Below are 25948 nucleotides of genomic sequence, written 5' to 3'. Positions count from 1 at the left end.
ATATTGATAGATGTATTTGGAACGCTAAATCAAACAAAGTTTGTGCTAGCTTCTGAAACTTGACAGAGTAAAGCAGTTTCATGTTCTATCTCTATGTTTTGCTTCCTCTTGATGTAGCCCTAAACAGTGACTGGCGAGAAACACTTTCATTGAAAGGTTTTGCCAAGGTTCCAAAAATTACGAACCTCTAGAAATCTCAGCAAATATTTTTTCAACCAATCTGGATGATACTTTCAGGTAATGATCAGTACCCTAAGCCCACTTCGTTCCCCAAATTTCGTTCTTCTATGTTGAAGCGTTCGTTTCCACTATCAGTTTGCATTTTGGCGTTTCAATCTGTTTTCTCCTATATTGATAGATGTATTTGGAACTCTAAATCAAACACGGTTTGTGCTAGCGTCTTGAAACTTGACACAGCAAAGCAGTTTCACATTCTAACTCTATGTTTTCTTTCCTTTTCATGTAGCCCTAAGCAGTGACTGGCGAGAAACACTTTCATTGAAAGGGGTTGCAAGCTTCCAAAAATTACGAGTCTACAGAAATCTCAGCAAATACTTTTTCAACCAAACTGGATGATACTTTTAGGAAATGATCAGTACAATAAGCCCACTTGGTTCTCCAAATTTCGTTCTTCTATGTTGATGCGTTTGTTTCCAGTAACAGTTTGAATTTTGGCGTTTCACTCTGTTTTCTCCTATATTGATGGATGTATTTGGAACTCTAAATCAAACACGGTTTGTGCTAGCTTCTTGAAACTTGACACAGTAAAGCAGTTTCACGTTCTATCTCTATGTTTTGTTTCCTCTTGATGTAGCCCTAAGCAGTGACTGGCGAGAAACACTTTCATGGAAAGGGGTTCCCAGGCTTCCAAAAATTACGAGTCTCCACTAATCTCAGCAAATATTTTTTCACCCAAACTGGATGATACTTTCAGGTAATTATCAGTACCCTAAACCCACTTGGTTCCCCAAATTTCGTTCTTCTATGTTGAAGCGTTCGTTTCCACTATCAGTTTGCATTTTGGCGTTTCACTCTGTTTTCTCCTATATTGATAGATGTATTTGGAACTCTAAATCAAACACGGTTTGTGCTACTTTCTTGAAACTTGACACAGTAAAGCAGTTTCACATTCTAACTCTATGTTTTGTTTCCTTTTCATGTAGCCTTAAGCAGTGACTGGCGAGAAACACTTTAATTGAAAGGGGTTGCAAGCTTCCAAAAATTACGAGTCACCAGAAATCTCAGCAAATATTTTTTCAACCAAACTGGATGATACTTTTAGGTAATGATCAGTACACTAATCCCACTTGGTTCCCCAAATTTCGTTCTTCTATGTTGAAGCGTTCGTTTCCACTATCAGTTTGCATTTTGGCGTTTCACTCTGTTTTCTCCTATATTGATAGATGTATTTGGAACTCTAAATCAAACACGGTTTGTGCTAGCATCTCGAAACTTGACACAGCAAAGCAGTTTCACATTCTAACTCTATGTTTTGTTTCCTTATCATGTAGCCCTAAGCAGTGACTGGCGAGAAACACTTTCATTGAAAGGGGTTGCAAGCTTCCAAAAATTACGAGTCACCAGAAATCTCAGCAAATATTTTTTCACCCAAACTGGATGATCCTTTCAGGTAATGATCAGTACACTAAGCCCACTTGGTTTCCCAAATTTCGTTCTTCTATGTTGAAGCGTTCGTTTCCAGTAACAGTTTCCATTCTGGCATTTCACTCTGTTTTCTCCTATATTGATAGATGTATTTGGAACTCTAAATCAAACACGGTTGGTGCTAGTTTCTTGAAACTTGACACAGTAAAGCAGTTTCATATTCTAACTCTATGTTTTTTTTTTCCTTTTCATGTAGCCCTAAACAGTGACTGGCAAGAAACACTTTCATTGAAAGGGGTTGCAAGCTTCCAAAAATTACGAGTCTCCAGAAATCTCAGCAAATATTTTTTCAGCCAAACTGGATGATACTTTTAGGTAATGATCAGTACACTAAGCCCACTTGGTTCTCCAAATTTCGTTCTTCTATGTTGATGCGTTTGTTTCCAGTAACAGTTTGAATTTTGGCGTTTCACTCTGTTTTCTCCTATATTGATAGATGTATTTGGAACTCTAAATCAAACACGGTTTGTGCTAGCTTCTTGAAACTTGACACAGTAAAGCAGTTTCACGTTCTATCTCTATGTTTTGTTTCCTCTTGATGTAGCCCTAAGCAGTGACTGGCGAGAAACACTTTCATGGAATGGGGTTGCTAAGCATCCAAAAATTACGAGTCTCCACTAATCTCAGCAAATATTTTTTCAACCAAACTGGATGATACTTTCAGGTAATGATCAGTACCCTAAGCCCACTTGGTTCCCCAAATTTCGTTCTTCTATGTTCAAGCGTTCGTTTCCAGTAACAGTTTGCATTCTGGCATTTCAATCTATTTTCTCCTATATTGATAGATGTATTTGGAATGCTAAATCAAACACGGTTTGTGCTAGCTTCTGAAACTTGACAGAGTAAAGCAGTTTCATGTTCTATCTCTATGTTTTGCTTCCTCTTGATGTAGCCCTAAACAGTGACTGGCGAGAAACACTTTCATTGAAAGGGGTTGCCAAGCTTCCAAAAATTACAAGTCTCCAGAAATCTCAGCAAATATTTTTTCAACCAATCTGGATGATACTTTCAGGTAATGATCAGTACCCTAAGCCCACTTGGTTCCCCAAATTTCGTTCTTCTATGTTGAAGCGTTCGTTTCCACTATCAGTTTGCATTTTGGCGTTTCACTCTGTTTTCTCCTATATTGATAGATGTATTTGGAACTCTAAATCCAACACGGTTTGTGCTAGCGTCTCTAAACTTGACACAGCAAAGCAGTTTCACATTCTAACTCTATGTTTTGTTTCCTTATCATGTAGCCCTAAGCAGTGACTGGCGAGAAACACTTTCATTGAAAGGGGTTGCAAGCTTCCAAAAATTACGAGTCACCAGAAATCTCAGCAAATATTTTTTCACCCAAACTGGATGATCCTTTCAGGTAAAGATCAGTACACTAAGCCCACTTGGTTTCCCAAATTTCGTTCTTCTATGTTGAAGCGTTCGTTTCCAGTAACAGTTTCCATTCTGGCATTTCACTCTGTTTTCTCCTATATTGATAGATGTATTTGGAACTCTAAATCAAACACGGTTTGTGCTAGCGTCTTGAAACTTGACACAGTAAAGCAGTTTCACATTCTAACTCTATGTTTTTTTTTTCCTTTTCATGTAGCCCTAAACAGTGACTGGCAAGAAACACTTTCATTGAAAGGGGTTGCAAGCTTCCAAAAATTACGAGTCTCCAGAAATCTCAGCAAATATTTTTTCAGACAAACTCAATGATACTTTTAGGTAATGATCAGTACACTAAGCCCACTTGGTTCTCCAAATTTCGTTCTTCTATGTTGATGCGTTGTTTCCAGTAACAGTTTGAATTTTGGCGTTTCACTCTGTTTTCTCCTATATTGATAGATGTATTTGGAACTCTAAATCAAACACGGTTTGTGCTAGCTTCTTGAAACTTGACACAGTAAAGCAGTTTCACGTTCTATCTCTATGTTTTGTTTCCTCTTGATGTAGCCCTAAGCAGTGACTGGCGAGAAACACTTTCATGGAATGGGGTTGCTAAGCATCCAAAAATTACGAGTCTCCACTAATCTCAGCAAATATTTTTTCAACCAAACTGGATGATACTTTCAGGTAATGATCAGTACCCTAAGCCCACTTGGTTCCCCAAATTTCGTTCTTCTATGTTCAAGCGTTCGTTTCCAGTAACAGTTTGCATTCTGGCATTTCAATCTATTTTCTCCTATATTGATAGATGTATTTGGAATGCTAAATCAAACACGGTTTGTGCTAGCTTCTGAAACTTGACAGAGTAAAGCAGTTTCATGTTCTATCTCTATGTTTTGCTTCCTCTTGATGTAGCCCTAAACAGTGACTGGCGAGAAACACTTTCATTGAAAGGGGTTGCCAAGCTTCCAAAAATTACAAGTCTCCAGAAATCTCAGCAAATATTTTTTCAACCAATCTGGATGATACTTTCAGGTAATGATCAGTACCCTAAGCCCACTTGGTTCCCCAAATTTCGTTCTTCTATGTTGAAGCGTTCGTTTCCACTATCAGTTTGCATTTTGGCGTTTCACTCTGTTTTCTCCTATATTGATAGATGTATTTGGAACTCTAAATCAAACACGGTTTGTGCTACTTTCTTGAAACTTGACACAGTAAAGCAGTTTCACATTCTAACTCTATGTTTTGTTTCCTTTTCATGTAGCCTTAAGCAGTGACTGGCGAGAAACACTTTAATTGAAAGGGGTTGCAAGCTTCCAAAAATTACGAGTCACCAGAAATCTCAGCAAATATTTTTTCAACCAAACTGGATGATACTTTTAGGTAATGATCAGTACACTAATCCCACTTGGTTCCCCAAATTTCGTTCTTCTATGTTGAAGCGTTCGTTTCCACTATCAGTTTGCATTTTGGCGTTTCACTCTGTTTTCTCCTATATTGATAGATGTATTTGGAACTCTAAATCAAACACGGTTTGTGCTAGCATCTCGAAACTTGACACAGCAAAGCAGTTTCACATTCTAACTCTATGTTTTGTTTCCTTATCATGTAGCCCTAAGCAGTGACTGGCGAGAAACACTTTCATTGAAAGGGGTTGCAAGCTTCCAAAAATTACGAGTCACCAGATATCTCAGCAAATATTTTTTCACCCAAACTGGATGATCCTTTCAGGTAATGATCAGTACACTAAGCCCACTTGGTTTCCCAAATTTCGTTCTTCTATGTTGAAGCGTTCGTTTCCAGTAACAGTTTCCATTCTGGCATTTCACTCTGTTTTCTCCTATATTGATAGATGTATTTGGAACTCTAAATCAAACACGGTTGGTGCTAGTTTCTTGAAACTTGACACAGTAAAGCAGTTTCATATTCTAACTCTATGTTTTTTTTTCCTTTTCATGTAGCCCTAAACAGTGACTGGCAAGAAACACTTTCATTGAAAGGGGTTGCAAGCTTCCAAAAATTACGAGTCTCCAGAAATCTCAGCAAATATTTTTTCAGCCAAACTGGATGATACTTTTAGGTAATGATCAGTACACTAAGCCCACTTGGTTCTCCAAATTTCGTTCTTCTATGTTGATGCGTTTGTTTCCAGTAACAGTTTGAATTTTGGCGTTTCACTCTGTTTTCTCCTATATTGATAGATGTATTTGGAACTCTAAATCAAACACGGTTTGTGCTAGCTTCTTGAAACTTGACACAGTAAAGCAGTTTCACGTTCTATCTCTATGTTTTGTTTCCTCTTGATGTAGCCCTAAGCAGTGACTGGCGAGAAACACTTTCATGGAATGGGGTTGCTAAGCATCCAAAAATTACGAGTCTCCACTAATCTCAGCAAATATTTTTTCAACCAAACTGGATGATACTTTCAGGTAATGATCAGTACCCTAAGCCCACTTGGTTCCCCAAATTTCGTTCTTCTATGTTCAAGCGTTCGTTTCCAGTAACAGTTTGCATTCTGGCATTTCAATCTATTTTCTCCTATATTGATAGATGTATTTGGAATGCTAAATCAAACACGGTTTGTGCTAGCTTCTGAAACTTGACAGAGTAAAGCAGTTTCATGTTCTATCTCTATGTTTTGCTTCCTCTTGATGTAGCCCTAAACAGTGACTGGCGAGAAACACTTTCATTGAAAGGGGTTGCCAAGCTTCCAAAAATTACAAGTCTCCAGAAATCTCAGCAAATATTTTTTCAACCAATCTGGATGATACTTTCAGGTAATGATCAGTACCCTAAGCCCACTTGGTTCCCCAAATTTCGTTCTTCTATGTTGAAGCGTTCGTTTCCACTATCAGTTTGCATTTTGGCGTTTCACTCTGTTTTCTCCTATATTGATAGATGTATTTGGAACTCTAAATCCAACACGGTTTGTGCTAGCGTCTCTAAACTTGACACAGCAAAGCAGTTTCACATTCTAACTCTATGTTTTGTTTCCTTATCATGTAGCCCTAAGCAGTGACTGGCGAGAAACACTTTCATTGAAAGGGGTTGCAAGCTTCCAAAAATTACGAGTCACCAGAAATCTCAGCAAATATTTTTTCACCCAAACTGGATGATCCTTTCAGGTAAAGATCAGTACACTAAGCCCACTTGGTTTCCCAAATTTCGTTCTTCTATGTTGAAGCGTTCGTTTCCAGTAACAGTTTCCATTCTGGCATTTCACTCTGTTTTCTCATATATTGATAGATGTATTTGGAACTCTAAATCAAACACGGTTTGTGCTAGCGTCTTGAAACTTGACACAGTAAAGCAGTTTCACATTCTAACTCTATGTTTTTTTTTTCCTTTTCATGTAGCCCTAAACAGTGACTGGCAAGAAACACTTTCATTGAAAGGGGTTGCAAGCTTCCAAAAATTACGAGTCTCCAGAAATCTCAGCAAATATTTTTTCAGCCAAACTGGATGATACATTTAGGTAATGATCAGTACACTAAGCCCACTTGGTTCTCCAAATTTCGTTCTTCTATGTTGATGCGTTTGTTTCCAGTAACAGTTTGAATTTTGGCGTTTCACTCTGTTTTCTCCTATATTGATAGATGTATTTGGAACTCTAAATCAAACATGGTTTGTGCTAGCTTCTTGAAACTTGACACAGTAAAGCAGTTTCACGTTCTATCTCTATGTTTTGTTTCCTCTTGATGTAGCCCTAAGCAGTGACTGGCGAGAAACACTTTCATGGAATGGGGTTGCCAAGCTTCCAAAAATTACGAGTCTCTACTAATCTCAGCAAATATTTTTTCAACCAAACTGGATGATACTTTCAGGTAATGATCAGTACCCTAAGCCCACTTGGTTCCCCAAATTTCGTTCTTCTATGTTCAAGCGTTCGTTTCCAGTAACAGTTTGCATTCTGGCATTTCAATCTATTTTCTCCTATATTGATAGATGTATTTGGAATGCTAAATCAAACACGGTTTGTGCTAGCTTCTGAAACTTGACAGAGTAAAGCAGTTTCATGTTCTATCTCTATGTTTTGCTTCCTCTTGATGTAGCCCTAAACAGTGACTGGCGAGAAACACTTTCATTGAAAGGGGTTGCCAAGCTTCCAAAAATTACAAGTCTCCAGAAATCTCAGCAAATATTTTTTCAACCAATCTGGATGATACTTTCAGGTAATGATCAGTACCCTAAGCCCACTTGGTTCCCCAAATTTCGTTCTTCTATGTTGAAGCGTTCGTTTCCACTATCAGTTTGCATTTTGGCGTTTCACTCTGTTTTCTCCTATATTGATAGATGTATTTGGAACTCTAAATCAAACACGGTTTGTGCTACTTTCTTGAAACTTGACACAGTAAAGCAGTTTCACATTCTAACTCTATGTTTTGTTTCCTTTTCATGTAGCCTTAAGCAGTGACTGGCGAGAAACACTTTCATTGAAAGGGGTTGCAAGCTTCCAAAAATTACGAGTCTACAGAAATCTCAGCAAATATTTTTTCAACCAAACTGGATGATACTTTTAGGTAATGATCAGTACACTAATCCCACTTGGTTCCCCAAATTTCGTTCTTCTATGTTGAAGCGTTCGTTTCCACTATCAGTTTGCATTTTGGCGTTTCACTCTGTCTTCTCCTATATTGATAGATGTATTTGGAACTCTAAATCCAACACGGTTTGTGCTAGCGTCTCTAAACTTGACACAGCAAAGCAGTTTCACATTCTAACTCTATGTTTTGTTTCCTTATCATGTAGCCCTAAGCAGTGACTGGCGAGAAACACTTTCATTGAAAGGGGTTGCAAGCTTCCAAATATTACGAGTCACCAGAAATCTCAGCAAATATTTTTTCACCCAAACTGGATGATCCTTTCAGGTAAAGATCAGTACACTAAGCCCACTTGGTTTCCCAAATTTCGTTCTTCTATGTTGAAGCGTTCGTTTCCAGTAACAGTTTCCATTCTGGCATTTCACTCTGTTTTCTCCTATATTGATAGATGTATTTGGAACTCTAAATCAAACACGGTTGGTGCTAGTTTCTTGAAACTTGACACAGTAAAGCAGTTTCACATTCTAACTCTATGTTTTTTTTTCCTTTTCATGTATCCCTAAACAGTGACTGGCAAGAAACACTTTCATTAAAAGGGGTTGCAAGCTTCCAAAAATTACGAGTCTCCAGAAATCTAAGCAAATATTTTTTCAGCCAAACTGGTTGATACTTTTAGGTAATGATCAGTACACTAAGCCCACTTGGTTCTCCAAATTTCGTTCTTCTATGTTGATGCGTTTGTTTCCAGTAACAGTTTGAATTTTGGCGTTTCACTCTGTTTTCTCCTTTATTGATAGATGTATTTGGAACTCTAAATCAAACACGGTTTGTGCTAGCTTCTTGAAACTTGACACAGTAAAGCAGTTTCACGTTCTATCTCTATGTTTTGTTTCCTCTTGATGTAGCCCTAAGCAGTGACTGGCGAGAAACACTTTCATGGAATGGGGTTGCCAAGCTTCCAAAAATTACGAGTCTCTACTAGTCTCAGCAAATATTTTTTCAACCAAACTGGATGATACTTTCAGGTAATGATCAGTACCCTAAGCCCACTTGGTTCCCCAAATTTCGTTCTTCTATGTTGAAGCGTTCATTTCCACTATCAGTTTGCATTTTGGCGTTTCACTCTGTTTTCTCCTATATTGATAGATGTGTTTGGAACACTAAATCAAACACGGTTTGTGCTAGCGTCTTGAAACTTGACACAGCAAAGCAGTTTCACATTCTAACTCTATGTTTTGTTTCCTTTTCATGTAGCCCTAAGCAGTGACTGGCGAGAAACACTTTCATTGAAAGGGGTTGCAAGCTTCCAAATATTACGAGTCTACAGAAATCTCAGCAAATATTTTTTCACCCAAACTGGATAATACTTTCAGGTAATGATCAGTACACTAAGCCCACTTGGTTCCCCAAATTTCGTTCTTCTATGTTGAAGCCTTCGTTTCCAGTAACAGTTTTCATTCTGGCATTTCACTCTGTTTTCTCCTATATTGATAGATGTATTTAGAACTCTAAATCAAACACGGTTTGTGCTAGTTTCTTGAAACTTGGTACAGTAAAGCAGTTTCACATTCTAACTCTATGTTTTTTTTCCTTTTCATGTAGCCCTAAACAGTGACTGGCGAGAAACACTTTCATTGAAAGGGGTTGCAATCTTCCAAAAATTACGAGTCTCCAGAAATCTCAGCAAATATTTTTTCAACCAATCTGGATGATACTTTCAGGTAATGATCAGTACCCTAAGCCCACTTGGTTCTCCAAATTTCGTTCTTCTATGTTGATGCGTTTGTTTCCAGTAACAGTTTGAATTTTGGCGTTTCACTCTGTTTTCTCCTATATTGATGGATGTATTTGGAACTCTAAATCAAACACGGTTTGTGCTAGCTTCTTGAAACTTGACACAGTAAAGCAGTTTCACGTTCTATCTCTATGTTTTGTTTGCTCTTGATGTAGCCCTAAGCAGTGACTGGCGAGAAACACTTTCATGGAAAGGGGTTCCCAGGCTTCCAAAAATTACGAGTCTCCACTAATCTCAGCAAATATTTTTTCACCCAAACTGGATGATACTTTCAGGTAATGATCAGTACCCTAAGCCCACTTGGTTCCCCAAATTTCGTTCTTCTATGTTGAAGCGTTCGTTTCCACTATCAGTTTGCATTTTGGCGTTTCACTCTGTTTTCTCCTATATTGATAGATGTATTTGGAACTCTAAATCAAACACGGTTTGTGCTAGCGTCTCGAAACTTGACACAGCAAAGCAGTTTCACAGTCTAACTCTATGTTTTGTTTCCTTATCATGTAGCCCTAAGCAGTGACTGGCGAGAAACACTTTCATTGAAAGGGATTGCAAGCTTCCAAAAATTACGAGTCAACAGAAATCTCAGCAAATATTTTTTCACCCAAACTGGATGATCCTTTCAGGTAATGATCAGTAAACTAAGCCCACTTGGTTTCCCAAATTTCGTTCTTCTATGTTGAAGCGTTCGTTTCCAGTAACAGTTTCCATTCTGGCATTTCACTCTGTTTTCTCATATATTGATAGATGTATTTGGAACTCTAAATCAAACACGGTTGGTGCTAGTTTCTTGAAACTTGACACAGTAAAGCAGTTTCACATTCTAACTCTATGTTTTTTTTTCCTTTTCATGTAGCCCTAAACAGTGACTGGCAAGAAACACTTTCATTGAAAGGGGTTGCAAGCTTCCAAAAATTACGAGTCTCCAGAAATCTCAGCAAATATTTTTTCAGTCAAACTGGATGATACTTTTAGGTAATGATCAGTACACTAAGCCCACTTGGTTCTCCAAATTTCGTTCTTCTATGTTGATGCGTTTGTTTCCAGTAACAGTTTGAATTTTGGCGTTTCACTCTGTTTTCTCCTATATTGATAGATGTATTTGGAACTCTAAATCAAACACGGTTTGTGCTAGCTTCTTGAAACTTGACACAGTAAAGCAGTTTCACGTTCTATCTCTATGTTTTGTTTCCTCTTGATGTAGCCCTAAGCAGTGACTGGCGAGAAACACTTTCATGGAATGGGGTTGCCAAGCTTCCAAAAATTACGAGTCTCTACTAATCTCAGCAAATATTTTTTCAACCAAACTGGATGATACTTTCAGGTAATGATCAGTACCCTAAGCCCACTTGGTTCCCCAAATTTCGTTCTTCTATGTTCAAGCGTTCGTTTCCAGTAACAGTTTGCATTCTGGCATTTCAATCTATTTTCTCGTATATTGATAGATGTATTTGGAACGCTAAATAAAACAAAGTTTGTGCTAGCTTCTGAAACTTGACAGAGTAAAGCAGTTTCATGTTCTATCTCTATGTTTTGCTTCCTCTTGATGTAGCCCTAAACAGTGACTGGCGAGAAACACTTTCATTGAAAGGGGTTGCCAAGGTTCCAAAAATTACGAGTCTCCAGAAATCTCAGCAAATATTTTTTCAACCAATCTGGATGATACTTTCAGGTAATGATCAGTACCCTAAGCCCACTTGGATCCCCAAATTTCGTACTTCTATGTTGAAGCGTTCGTTTCCACTATCAGTTTGCATTTTGGCGTTTCAATGTGTTTTCTCCTATATTGATAGATGTATTTGGAACTCTAAATCAAACACGGTTTGTGCTAGCGTCTTGAAACTTGACAGAGCAAAGCAGTTTCACATTCTAAATCTATGTTTTGTTTCCTTTTCATGTAGCCCTAAGCAGTGACTGGCGAGAAACACTTTCATTGAAAGGGGTTGCAAGCTTCCAAAAATTACGAGTCTACAGAAATCTCAGCAAATACTTTTTCAACCAAACTGGATGATACTTTTAGGTAATGATCAGTACACTAAGCCCACTTCGTTCTCCAAATTTCGTTCTTCTATGTTGATGCGTTTGTTTCCAGTAACAGTTTGAATTTTGGCGTTTCACTCTGTTTTCTCCTATATTGATGGATGTATTTGGAACTCTAAATCAAACACGGTTTGTGCTAGCTTCTTGAAACTTGACACAGTAAAGCAGTTTCACGTTCTATCTCTATGTTTTGTTTCCTCTTGATGTAGCCCTAAGCAGTGACTGGCGAGAAACACTTTCATGGAAAGGGGTTCCCAGGCTTCCAAAAATTACGAGTCTCCACTAATCTCAGCAAATATTTTTTCACCCAAACTGGATGATACTTTCAGGTAATTATCAGTACCCTAAACCCACTTGGTTCCCCAAATTTCGTTCTTCTATGTTGAAGCGTTCGTTTCCACTATCAGTTTGCATTTTGGCGTTTCACTCTGTTTTCTCCTATATTGATAGATGTATTTGGAACTCTAAATCAAACACGGTTTGTGCTACTTTCTTGAAACTTGACACAGTAAAGCAGTTTCACATTCTAACTCTATGTTTTGTTTCCTTTTCATGTAGCCTTAAGCAGTGACTGGCGAGAAACACTTTAATTGAAAGGGTTGCAAGCTTCCAAAAAGTACGAGTCACCAGAAATCTCAGCAAATATTTTTAAAACCAAACTGGATGATACTTTTAGGTAATGATCAGTACACTAATCCCACTTGGTTCCCCAAATTTCGTTCTTCTATGTTGAAGCGTTCGTTTCCACTATCAGTTTGCATTTTGGCGTTTCACTCTGTTTTCTCCTATATTGATAGATGTATTTGGAACTCTAAATCAAACACGGTTTGTGCTAGCGTCTCTAAACTTGACACAGCAAAGCAGTTTCACATTCTAACTCTATGTTTTGTTTCCTTATCATGTAGCCCTAAGCAGTGACTGGCGAGAAACACTTTCATTGAAAGGGGTTGCAAGCTTCCAAAAATTACGAGTCACCAGAAATCTCAGCAAATATTTTTTCACCCAAACTGGATGATCCTTTCAGGTAATGATCAGTACACTAAGCCCACTTGGTTTCCCAAATTTCGTTCTTCTATGTTGAAGCGTTCGTTTCCAGTAACAGTTTCCATTCTGGCATTTCACTCTGTTTTCTCCTATATTGATAGATGTATTTGGAACTCTAAATCAAACACGGTTGGTGCTAGTTTCTTGAAACTTGACACAGTAAAGCAGTTTCACATTCTAACTCTATGTTTTTTTTTTCCTTTTCATGTAGCCCTAAACAGTGACTGGCAAGAAACACTTTCATTGAAAGGGGTTGCAAGCTTCCAAAAATTACGAGTCTCCAGAAATCTCAGCAAATATTTTTTCAGCCAAACTGGATGATACTTTTAGGTAATGATCAGTACACTAAGCCCACTTGGTTCTCCAAATTTCGTTCTTCTATGTTGATGCGTTTGTTTCCAGTAACAGTTTGAATTTTGGCGTTTCACTCTGTTTTCTCCTATATTGATAGATGTATTTGGAACTCTAAATCAAACACGGTTTGTGCTAGCTTCTTGAAACTTGACACAGTAAAGCAGTTTCACGTTCTATCTCTATGTTTTGTTTCCTCTTGATGTAGCCCTAAGCAGTGACTGGCGAGAAACACTTTCATGGAAAGGGGTTCCCAGGCTTCCAAAAATTATGAGTCTCCACTAATCTCAGCAAATATTTTTTCACCCAAACTGGATGATACTTTCAGGTAATGATCAGTACCCTAAGCCCACTTGGTTCCCCAAATTTCGTTCTTCTATGTTGAAGCGTTCGTTTCCACTATCAGTTTGCATTTTGGCGTTTCACTCTGTTTTCTCCTATATTGATAGATGTATTTGGAACTCTAAATCAAACACGGTTTGTGCTAGCGTCTTGAAACTTGACACAGCAAAGCAGTTTCACATTCTAACTCTATGTTTTGTTTCCTTTTCATGTAGCCCTAAGCAGTGACTGGCGAGAAACACTTTTATTGAAAGGGGTTGCAAGCTTCCAAAAATTACGAGTCTCCAGAAATCTCAGCAATATTTTTTCAACCAAACTGGATGATACTTTTAGGTAATGATCAGTACACTAATCCCACTTGGTTCCCCAAATTTCGTTCTTCTATGTTGAAGCGTTCGTTTCCAGTAAGAGTTTGAATTTTGGCGTTTCACTCTGTTTTCTCCTATATTGATAGATGTATTTGGAACTCTAAATCAAACACGGTTTGTGCTAGCGTCTTGAAACTTGACACAGCAAAGCATTTTCACATTCTAACTCTATGTTTTGTTTCCTTTTCATGTAGCCCTAAGCCGTGACTGGCGAGAAACACTTTCATTGAAAGGGGTTGCAAGCTTCCAAAAATTACGAGTCACCAGAAATCTCAGCAAATATTTTTTCACCCAAAGTGGATGATCCTTTCAGGTAATGATCAGTACACTAAGCCCACTTGGTTCCCCAAATTTCGTTCTTCTATGTTGAAGCCTTCGTTTCCAGTAACAGTTTTCATTCTGGCATTTCACTCTGTTTTCTCCTATATTGATAGATGTATTTGGAACTCTAAATCAAACACGGTTTGTGCCAGCTTCTTGAAACTTGACACAGTAAAGCAGTTTCACATTCTAACTCTATGTTTTGTTTCGTTTTCATGTAGCCCTAAGCAGTGACTGGCGAGAAACACTTTCATTGAAAGGGGTTGCAAGCTTCCAAAAATTACGAGTCTCCAGAAATCTCAGCAAATATTTTTTCACCCAAACTGGATGATACTTTCAGGTAATGATCAGTACACTAAGCCCACTTGGTTCCCCAAATTTCGTTCTTCTGTGTTGAATCGTTCGTTTCCAGTAACAGTTTGAATTTTGGCCTTTCTCTCTGTTTTCTCCTATATTGATAGATGTATTTGGAACTCTAAATCAAACACGGTTTGTGCTAGCTTCTTGAAACTTGACACAGTAAAGCAGTTTCACGGTCTATCTCGATGTTTTGTTTCCTCTTGATGTAGCCCTAAACAGTGACTGGCGAGAAACACTTTCATTGAAAGGGGTTGCCAAGCTTCCAAAAATTACGAGTCTCCAGAAATCTCAGCAAATATTTTTTCAACCAAACTGGATGATACTTTCAGGTAATGATCAGTACCCTAAGCCCACTTGGTTCCCCAAATTTCGTTCTTCTATGTTGAAGCGTTCGTTTCCACTATCAGTTTGCATTTTGGCGTTTCACTCTGTTTTCTCCTATATTGATAGATGTATTTGGAACTCTAAATCAAACACGGTTTGTGCTACTTTCTTGAAACTTGACACAGTAAAGCAGTTTCACATTCTAACTCTATGTTTTGTTTCCTTTTCATGTAGCCTTAAGCAGTGACTGGCGAGAAACACTTTAATTGAAAGGGGTTGCAAGCTTCCAAAAATTACGAGTCTACAGAAATCTCAGCAAATATTTTTTCAACCAAACAGGATGATACTTTTAGGTAATGATCAGTACACTAATCCAACTTGGTTCCCCAAATTTCGTTCTTCTATGTTGAAGCGTTCCTTTCCAGTAACAGTTTGCATGCTGGCATTTCACTCTGTTTTCTCCTATATTGATAGATGTATTTGGAACTCTAACTCAAACACGGTTTGTGGTAGCTTCTTGAAACTTGACACAGTAAAGCAGTTTCACATTCTAACTCTATGTTTTGTTTCCTTATCATGTAGCCCTAAGCAGTGACTGGCGAGAAACACTTTCATTGAAAGGGGTTGCAAGCTTCCAAAAATTACGAGTCACCAGAAATCTCAGCAAATATTTTTTCACCCAAACTGGATGATCCTTTCAGGTAATGATCAGTACACTAAGCCCACTTGGTTTCCCAAATTTCGTTCTTCTATGTTGAAGCGTTCGTTTCCAGTAACAGTTTCCATTCTGGCATTTCACTCTGTTTTCTCCTATATTGACAGATGTATTTGGAACTCTAAATCAAACACGGTTGGTGCTAGCTTCTTGAAACTTGACACACTAAAGCAATTTCACATTCTAACTCTATGTTTTTTTTTTCCTTTTAATGTAGCCCTAAGCTGTGACTGGCAAGAAACACTTTCATTGAAAGGGGTTGCAAGCTTCCAAAAATTACGAGTCTCCAGAAATCTCAGCAAATATTTTTTTCACCCAAACTGGATGATACTTTCAGGTAATGATCAGTATACTAAGCCCACTTGGTTCCCCAAATTTCGTTCTTCTATGTTGAAGCCTTCGTTTCCAGTAAGAGTTTGAATTTTGGCGTTTCACTCTGTTTTCTCCTATATTGATAGATGTATTTGGAACTCTAAACCAAACACGGTTTGTGCTAGCGTCTTGAAACGTGACACAGCAAATCAGTTTCACATTCTAACTCTATGTTTTGTTTCCTTTTCATGTAGCCCTAAGCAGTGTCTGGCGAGAAACACTTTCATTGAAAGGGGTTGCAAGCTTCCAAAAATTACGAGTCTCCAGAAATCTCAGCAAATATTTTTTCACCCAAACTGGATGATACTTTCAGGTAATGATCAGTACACTAAGCCCACTTGGTTCCCCTAATTTCGTTCTTCTATGTTGAAGCCTTCGTTTCCAGTAACAGTTTCCATTCTGGCATTTCACTCTGTTTTCTCCTATATTGATAGATGTATTTGGAACTCTAAATCAAACACGGTTTGTGCCAGCTTCTTGAAACTTGACACAGTAAAGCAGTTTCACATTCTAACTCTATGTTTTGTTTCCTTTTCATGTAGCCCTAAGCTGTGACTGGCGAGAAACACTTTCATTGAAAGGGGTTGCAAGCTTCCAAAAATTACGAGTCTCCAGAAATCTCAGCAAATATTTTTTCACCCAAACTGGATGATACTTTCAGGTAATGATCAGAACACTAAGCCCACTTGGTTCCCCAAATTTCGTTCTTCTATGTTGAAGCGTTCGTTTCCAGTAACAGTTTGCATTCTGGCATTTCACTCTGTTTTCTCCTATATTGATAGATGTATTTGGAACTCTAAATCAAACACGCTTTGTGCTAGCTTCTTGAAACTTGACATAGTAAAGCAGTTTCACATTTTATCTTTGTGTTTTGTTTCCTCTTGATGTACCCCAAAGCAGTGACTGGCGAGAAACACTTTCATAGAAAGAGGTTGCAAATTTTCCAATAATTACATGTCTCCAGAAATCTCAGCAAATATTTTTTCACCCAAACTGGATGATACTTTCAGGTAATGATCAGTATAATAAGCCAACTTGGTTCCCGAATTTTGTTCTTCTGTGTTGAAGCGTTCGTTTCCAGTAACAGTTTGAATTTTGGCCTTTCTCTCTGTTTTCTCCTATATTGATAGATGTATTTGGAACTCTAAATCAAACACGGTTTGTGCTAGCTTCTTGAAACTTGACACAGTAAAGCAGTTTCACGTTCTATCATAATGTTTTGTTTCCTCTTGATATAGCCCTAAGCAGTGACTGGCTAGAAACACTTTCATTGAAAGGGGTTGCCAAGCTTCCAAAAATTACGAGTCTCCAAAAATCTCAGCAAATATTTTTTCACCCAAACTGGATGATACTTTCAGGTAATGATCAGTACACTAAGCCCACTTGGTTCCCCAAATTTCGTTCTTCTGTGTTGAATCGTTCGTTTCCAGTAACAGTTTGAATTTTGGCCTTTCTCTCTGTTTTCTCCTATAGTGATAGATGTATTTGGAACTCTAAATCAAACACGGTTTGTGGTAGCTTCTTGAAACTTGACACAGTAAAGCAGTTTCACGTTCTATCTCTATGTTTTGTTTCCTCTTGATGTAGCCCTAAGCAGTGACTGGCGAGAAACACTTTCATGGAAAGGGGTTGCCAGGCTTCCAAAAATTACGAGTCTCCACTAATCTCAGCAAATATTTTTTCACCCAAACTGGATGATACTTTCAGGTAATGATCAGTACCCTAAGCCCACTTGGTTCCCCAAATTTCGTTCTTCTATGTTGAAGCGTTCATTTCCACTATCAGTTTGCATTTTGGCGTTTCACTCTGTTTTCTCCTATATTGATAGATGTATTTGGAACTCTAAATCAAACACGGTTTGTGCTACTTTCTTGAAACTTGACACAGTAAAGCAGTTTCACATTCTAACTCTATGTTTTGTTTCCTTTTCATGTAGCCTTAAGCAGTGACTGGCGAGAAACACTTTCATTGAAAGGGGTTGCAAGCTTCCAAAAATTACGTGTCTCCAGAAATCTCAGCAAATATTTTTTCACCCAAACTGGATGATACCTTCAGGTAATGATCAGTATACTAAGCCAACTAGGTTCCCGAATTTTGTTCTCCTGTGTTGAAGCGTTCGTTTCCAGTAACAGTTTGAATTTTGGCCTTTCTCTCTGTTTTCTCCTATATTTATAGATGTATTTGGAACTCTAAATCAAACACGGTTTGTGCTAGTTTCTTGAAACTTGACAAAGTAAAGCAGTTTCACTTTCTAACTCTATGTTTTGTTTCGTTTTCATGTAGCCCTAAGCAGTGACTGGCGAGAAACACTTTCATTGAAAGGGATTGCAAGCTTCCAAAAATTACGAGTCTCCACAAATCTCAGCAAATATTTTTTCACCCAAACTGGATGATACTTTCAGGTAATGATCAGTACACTAAGCCCACTTGGTTCCCCAAATTTCGTCTTCTATGTTGAAGCGTTCGTTTCCAGTAACAGTTTTTATTCTGGCATTTCACTCTGTTTTCTCCTATATTGATAGATGTATTTGGAACTCTAAATCAAACATGGTTTGTGCTAGCTTCTTGAAACTTGACACAGTAAAGCAGTTTCACGTTCTATCATAATGTTTTGTTTCCTCTTGATATAGCCCTAAGCAGTGACTGGCGAGAAACACTTTCATTGAAAGGGGTTGTCAAGCTTCCAAAAATTACGAGTCTCCACAAATCTCAGCAAATATTTTGTCACCCAAACTGGATGATAATTTCAGGTAATGATCAGTACACTAAGCCCACTTGGTTCCCCAAATTTCGTTCTTCTGTGTTGAATCGTTCGTTTCCAGTAACAGTTTGAATTTTGGCCTTTCTCTCTGTTTTCTCCTATATTGATAGATTTATTTGGAACTCTAAATCAAACACGGTTTGTGCTAGCTTCTTGAAACTTGACACAGTAAAGCAGTTTCACGGTCTATCTCTATGTTTTGTTTCCTCTTGATATAGCCCTCAGCAGTGACTGGCGAGAAACACTTTCATTGAAAGGGGTTGCCAAGCTTCCAAATATTAAGAGTCTCCAGAAATCTCAGCAAATATTTTTTCACCCAAACTCTATGATACTTTCAGGTAATGATCAGTACACTAAGCCCACTTTGTTCCCCATATTTCGTTCTTCTGTGTTGAATCATTTGTTTCCAGTAACAGTTTGCATTCTGGCATTTCACTCTGTTTTCTCCTATATTGATAGATGTATTTGGAACTCTAAATCAAACACGGTTTGTGCCAGCTTCTTGAAAATTGACACAGTAAAGCAGTTTCATATTCTAACTCTATGTTTTGTTTCCTCTTGATGTACCCCTAAGCAGTGACTGGCGAGAAACACTTTCATTGAAAGGGGTTGCAAGCTTCCAAAAATTACGAGTCTCCAGAAATCTCAGCAAATATTTTTTCACCCAAACTGGATGATACTTTCAGGTAATGATCAGTACACTAAGCCCACTTGGTTCCCCAAATTTTGTTATTCTATATTGAAGCGTTCGTTTCCAGTAAGAGTTTGAATTTTGGCATTTCACTCTGTTTTCTCCTATATTGATAGATGTATTTGGAACTCTAAATCAAACACAGTTTGTGCTAGCGTCCTGAAACTTGTAAGAGTAAAGCAGTTTCACGTTCTATCTCTATGTTTTGTTTCCTCTTGATGTAGCCCTAAGCAGTGACTGGCGAGAAACACTTTCATGGAAAGGCGTTTCCTAGCTTCCAAAAATTACGAGTCTCCAGAAGTCTCAGCAAATATTTTTTCACCCAAACTTGATGATACTTTCAGGTAATGATCAGAACACTAAGCCCACTTGGTTCCCCAAATTTCGTTCTTCTATGTTGAAGCGTTCGTTTCCAGTAACAGTTTGCATTCTGGCATTTCACTCTGTTTTCTCCTATATTGATAGATGTATTTGGAACTCTAAATCAAACACGCTTTGTGCTAGCTTCTTGAAACTTGACACAGTAAAGCAGTTTCACGTTTTATCTTTGTGTTTTGTTTCCTCTTGATGTACCCCTAAGCAGTGACTGGCGAGAAACACTTTCATAGAAAGAGGTTGCAAATTTTCCAAAAATTACGTGTCTCCAGAAATCTCAGCAAATATTTTTTCACCCAAACTGGATGATACCTTCAGGTAATGATCAGTATACTAAGCCAACTTGGTTCCCGAATTTTGTTCTTCTGTGTTGAAGTGTTCGTTTCCAGTAACATTTTGAATTTTAGCCTTTCTCTCTGATTTCTCCTATATTTATAGATGTATTTGGAACTCTAAATCAAACACGGTTTGTGCTAGTTTCTTGAAACTTGACACAGTAAAGCAGTTTCACATTCTAACTCTATGTTTTGTTTCGTTTTCATGTAGCCCTAAGCAGTGACTGGTGAGAAACACTTTCATTGAAAGGGGTTGCAAGCTTCCAAAAATTACGAGTCTCCAGAAATCTCAGCAAATATTTTTTCACCCAAACTGGATGATACTTTCAGGTAATGATCAGTACACTAAGCCCACTTGGTTCCCCAAATTTCGTTCTTCTATGTTGATTCGTTCGTTTCCAGTAACAATTTTCATTCTGGCATTTCACTCTGTTTTCACCTATATTGATAGATGTATTTGGAACTCTAAATCAAACATGGTTTGTGCTAGCTTCTTGAAATTTGACACAGTAAAGCAGTTTCACGTTCTATCATAATGTTTTGTTTCCTCTTGATATAGCCCTAAGCAGTGACTGGAGAGAAACACATTCATTGAAAGGGGTTGCCAAGCTTCCAAAAATTACTAGTCTCCACAAATCTCAGCAAATATTTTTTCACCCAAACTGGATGATACTTTCAGGTAATGATCAGTACACTAAGCCCACTTGGTTCCCCAAATTTCGTTCTTCTGTGTTGAATCGTTCGTTTCCAGTAACAGTTTGAATTTTGGCCTTTCTCTCTGTTTTCTCCTATATTGATAGATGTATTTGGAACTCTAAATCAAACACGGTTTGTGCTAGCTTCTTGAAACTTGACACAGTAAAGCAGTTTCACGGTCTATCTCCATGTTTTGTTTCCTCTTGATATAGCCCTAAGCAGTGACTGGCGAGAAACACTTTCATTGAAAGGGGTTGCCAAGCTTCCAAATATTACGATTCTCCAGAAATCTCAGCAAATATTTTTTCACCCAAACTCTATGATACTTTCAGGTAATGATCAGTACACTAAGCCCACTTTGTTCCCCAAATTTCGTTCTTCTGTGTTGAATCGTTCGTTTCCAGTAACAGTTTGCATTCTGGCATTTCACTCTGTTTTCTCCTATATTGATAGATGTATTTGGAACTCTAAATCAAACACGCTTTGTGCTAGCTTCTTGAAACTTGACACAGTAAACCAGTTTCACGTTTTATCTTTGTGTTTTCTTTCCTCTTGATGTACCCCTAAGCAGTAACTGGCGAGAAACACTTTCATTGAAAGGGGTTGCAATCTTCCAAAAATTACGAGTCTCCAGAAATCTCAGCAAATATTTTTTCAACCAAACTGGATGATACTTTTAGGTAATGATCAGTACACTAAGCCCACTTGGTTCTCCAAATTTCGTTCTTATATGTTGATGCGTTTGTTTCCAGTAACAGTTTGAATTTTGGCGTTTCACTCTGTTTTCTCCTATATTGATGGATGTATTTGGAACTCTAAATCAAACACGGTTTGTGCTAGCTTCTTGAAACTTGACACAGTAAAGCAGTTTCACGTTCTATCTCTATGTTTTGTTTCCTCTTGATGTAGCCCTAAGCAGTGACTGGCGAGAAACACTTTCATGGAAAGGCGTTGCCAAGCTTCCAAAAATTACGAGTCTCCACTAATCTCAACAAATATTTTTTCACCCAAACTGGATGATACTTTCAGGTAATGATCAGTACCCTAAGCACACTTGGTTCCCCAAATTTCGTTCTTCTATGTTGATGCGTTCGTTTCCAGTAACAGTTTCCATTCTGGCATTTCACTCTGTTTTCTCCTATATTGATAGATGTATTTGGAACTCTAAATCAAACACGGTTTGTGCCAGCTTCTTGAAAATTGACACAGTAAAGCAGTTTCACATTCTAACTCTATGTTTTGTTTCCTTTTCATGTAGCCCTAAGCAGTGACTGGCGAGAAACACTTTCATTGAAAGGGGTTGCAAGCTTCCAAAAATTATGAGTCTCCAGAAATCTCAGCAAATATTTTTTCACCCAAACTGGATGATACTTTCAGGTAATGATCAGTACACTAAGCCCACTTGGTTCCCCAAAATTTGTTATTCTATATTGAAGCGTTCGTTTCCAGTAAGAGTTTGAATTTTGGCATTTCACTCTGTTTTCTCCTATATTGATAGATGTATTTGGAACTCTAAATCAAACACGGTTTGTGCTAGCGTCCTGAAACTTGTCAGAGTAAAGCAGTTTCACGTTCTATCTCTATGTTTTGTTTCCTCTTGATGTAGCCCTACGCAGTGACTGGCGAGAAACACTTTCATGGAAAGGCGTTTCCTAGCTTCCAAAAATTACGAGTCTCCAGAAGTCTCAGCAAATATTTTTTCACCCAAACTTGATGATACTTTCAGGTAATGATCAGAACACTAAGCCCACTTGGTTCCCCAAATTTCGTTCTTCTATGTTGAAGCGTTCGTTTCCAGTAACAGTTTGCATTCTGGCATTTCACCCTGTTTTCTCCTATATTGATAGATGTATTTGGAACTCTAAATCAAACACGCTTTGTGCTAGCTTCTTGAAACTTGACACAGTAAAGCAGTTTCACGTTTTATCTTTGTGTTTTGTTTCCTCTTGATGTACCCCTAAGCAGTGACTGGCGAGAAACACTTTCATAGAAAGAGGTTGCAAATTTTCCAAAAATTACGTGTCTCCAGAAATCTCAGCAAATATTTTTTCACCCAAACTGGATGATACCTTCAGGTAATGATCAGTATACTAAGCCAACTTGGTTCCCGAATTTCGTTCTTCTGTGTTGAAGTGTTCGTTTCCAGTAACATTTTGAATTTTGGCCTTTCTCTCTGTTTTCTCCTATATTTATAGATGTATTTGGAACACTAAATCAAACACGGTTTGTGCTAGTTTCTTGAAACTTGACACAGTAAAGCAGTTTCACATTCTAACTCTATGTTTTGTTTCGTTTTCATGTAACCCTAAGCAGTGACTGGCAAGAAACACTTTCATTAAAAGGGGTTGCAAGCTTCCAAAAATTACGAGTCTCCAGAAATCTCAGCAAATATTTTTTCAGACAAACTGGATGATACTTTTAGGTAATGATCAGTACACTAAGCCCACTTGGTTCTCCAAATTTCGTTCTTCTATGTTGATGCGTTGTTTCCAGTAACAGTTTGAATTTTGGCGTTTCACTCTGTTTTCTCCTATATTGATAGATGTATTTGGAACTCTAAATCAAACACGGTTTGTGCTAGCTTCTTGAAACTTGACACAGTAAAGCAGTTTCACGTTCTATCTCTATGTTTTGTTTCCTCTTGATGTAGCCCTAAGCAGTGACTGGCGAGAAACACTTTCATTGAAAGGGGTTGCAAGCTTCCAAAACTTACGAGTCTCCGGAAATCTCAGCAAATATTTTTTTCACCCAAACTGGATGATACTTTCAGGTAATGATCAGTATACTAAGCCCACTTGGTTCCCCAAATTTTGTTATTCTGTGTTGAATCGTTCGTTTCCAGTAACATTTTGAATTTTGGCCTTTCTCTCTGTTTTCTCCTATATTTATAGATGTATTTGGAACACTAAATCAAACACGGTTTGTGCTAGTTTCTTGAAACTTGACACAGTAAAGCAGTTTCACATTCTAACTCTATGTTTTGTTTCGTTTTCATGTAGCCCTAAGCAGTGACTGGCGAGAAACACTTTCATTGAAAGGGGTTGCAAGCTTCCAAAAATTACGAGTCTCCAGAAATCTCAGCAAATATTTTTTCACCCAAACTGGATGATACTTTCAGGTAATGATCAGTACACTAAGCCCACTTGGTTTCCCAAATTTCGTTCTTCTATGTTGAAGCCTTCGTTTCCAGTAACAGTTTTCATTCTGGCATTTCACTCTGTTTTCTCCTATATTGATAGATGTATTTGGAACTCTAAATCAAACATGGTTTGTGCTAGCTTCTTGAAACTTGACAGAGTAAAGCAGTTTCACGTTCTATCATAATGTTTTGTTTCCTCTTGATATAGCCCTAAGCAGTGACTGGCGAGAAACACTTTCATGGAAAGGGGTTGCCAAGCTTCCAAATATTACGAGTCTCCAGAAATCTCATCAAATATTTTTTCACCCAAACTCTATGATACTTTCAGGTAATGATCAGTACACTAAGCCCACTTGGTTCTTCAAATTTCGTTCTTCTATGTTGAAGTGTTTGTTTCCACTATCAGTTTGCATTTTGGCGTTTCACTCCGTTTTCTCCTATATTGATAGATGTATTTAGAACTCTAAATCAAACACGGTTTGTGCTAGTTTCTTGAAACTTGGTACAGTAAAGCAGTTTCACATTTTAACTCTATGTTTTTTTTCCTTTTCATGTAGCCCTAAACTGTGACTGGCGAGAAACACTTTCATTGAAAGGGGTTGCAATCTTCCAAAAATTACGAGTCTCCAGAAATCTCAGCAAATATTTTTTCAACCAAACTGGATGATACTTTTAGGTAATGATCAGTACACTAAGCCCACTTGGTTCTCCAAATTTCGTTCTTCTATGTTGATGCGTTTGTTTCCAGTAACAGTTTGAATTTTGGCGTTTCACTCTGTTTTCTCCTATATTGATGGATGTATTTGGAACTCTAAATCAAACACGGTTTGTGCTAGCTTCTTGAAACTTGACACAGTAAAGCAGTTTCACGTTCTATCTCTATGTTTTGTTTCCTCGTGATGTAGCCCTAAGCAGTGACTGGCGAGAAACACTTTCATAGAAAGGGGTTGCCAGGCTTCCAAAAATTACGAGTCTCCACTAATCTCAGCAAATATTTTTTCTCCCAAACTGGATGATACTTTCAGGTAATGATCAGTACCCTAAGCCCACTTGGTTCCCCAAATTTCGTTCTTCTATGTTGAAGCGTTCGTTTCCACTATCAGTTTGCATTTTGGCGTTTCACTCTGTTTTCTCCTATATTGATAGATGTATTTGGAACTCTAAATCAAACACGGTTTGTGCTACTTTCTTGAAACTTGACACAGTAAAGCAGTTTCACATTCTAACTCTATGTTTTGTTTCCTTTTCTTGTAGCCTTATCAGTGACTGGCGAGAAACACTTTCATTGAAAGGGGTTGCAAGCTTCCAAAAATTACGAGTCTACAGAAATCTCAGCAAATATTTTTTCAACCAAACTGGATGATACTTTTAGGTAATGATCAGTACACTAATCCCACTTGGTTCCCCAAATTTCGTTCTTCTATGTTGAAGCGTTCGTTTCCACTATCAGTTTGCATTTTGGCGTTTCACTCTGTTTTCTCCTATATTGATAGATGTATTTGGAACTCTAAATCAAACACGGTTTGTGCTAGCGTCTCGAAACTTGACACAGCAAAGCAGTTTCACATTCTAACTCTATGTTTTGTTTCCTTATCATGTAGCCCTAAGCAGTGACTGGCGAGAAACACTTTCATTGAAAGGGGTTGCAAGCTTCCAAAAATTACGAGTCACCAGAAATCTCAGCAAATATTTTTTCACCCAAACTGGATGATCCTTTCAGGTAATGATCAGTACACTAAGCCCACTTGGTTTCCCAAATTTCGTTCTTCTATGTTGAAGCGTTCGTTTCCAGTAACAGTTTCTATTCTGGCATTTCACTCTGTTTTCTCCTATATTGATAGATGTATTTGGAACTCTAAATCAAACACGGTTGGTGCTAGCTTCTTGAAACTTGACACAGTAAAGCAATTTCACATTCTAACTCTATGTTTTTTTTTCCTTTTCATGTAGCCCTAAGCTGTGACTGGCGAGAAACACTTTCATTGAAAGGGGTTGCAAGCTTCCAAAACTTACGAGTCTCCGGAAATCTCAGCAAATATTTTTTTCACCCAAACTGGATGATACTTTCAGGTAATGATCAGTATACTAAGCCCACTTGGTTCCCCAAATTTCGTTCTTCTATGTTGAAGCATTTGTTTCCAGTAACAGTTTCCATTCTGGCATTTCACTCTGTTTTCTCCTATATTGATAGATGTATTTGGAACTCTAAATCAAACACGGTTTGTGCTAGCTTCTTGAAACTTGACACAGTAAAGCAGCTTCACATTCTAACTCTATGTTTTGTTTCCTTTTCATGTAGCCCTAAGCAGTGATTGGCGAGAAACACTTTTAATGAAAGGGGTTGC

Source organism: Spermophilus citellus (genome assembly GCF_964194105.1).
Source record: "Spermophilus citellus genome assembly, chromosome: 4".
NCBI lineage: Eukaryota > Metazoa > Chordata > Mammalia > Rodentia > Sciuridae > Spermophilus > Spermophilus citellus.
The sequence above is the reverse complement of the archived record's forward strand: the minus strand, read 5'-3'. Positions refer to the sequence as shown.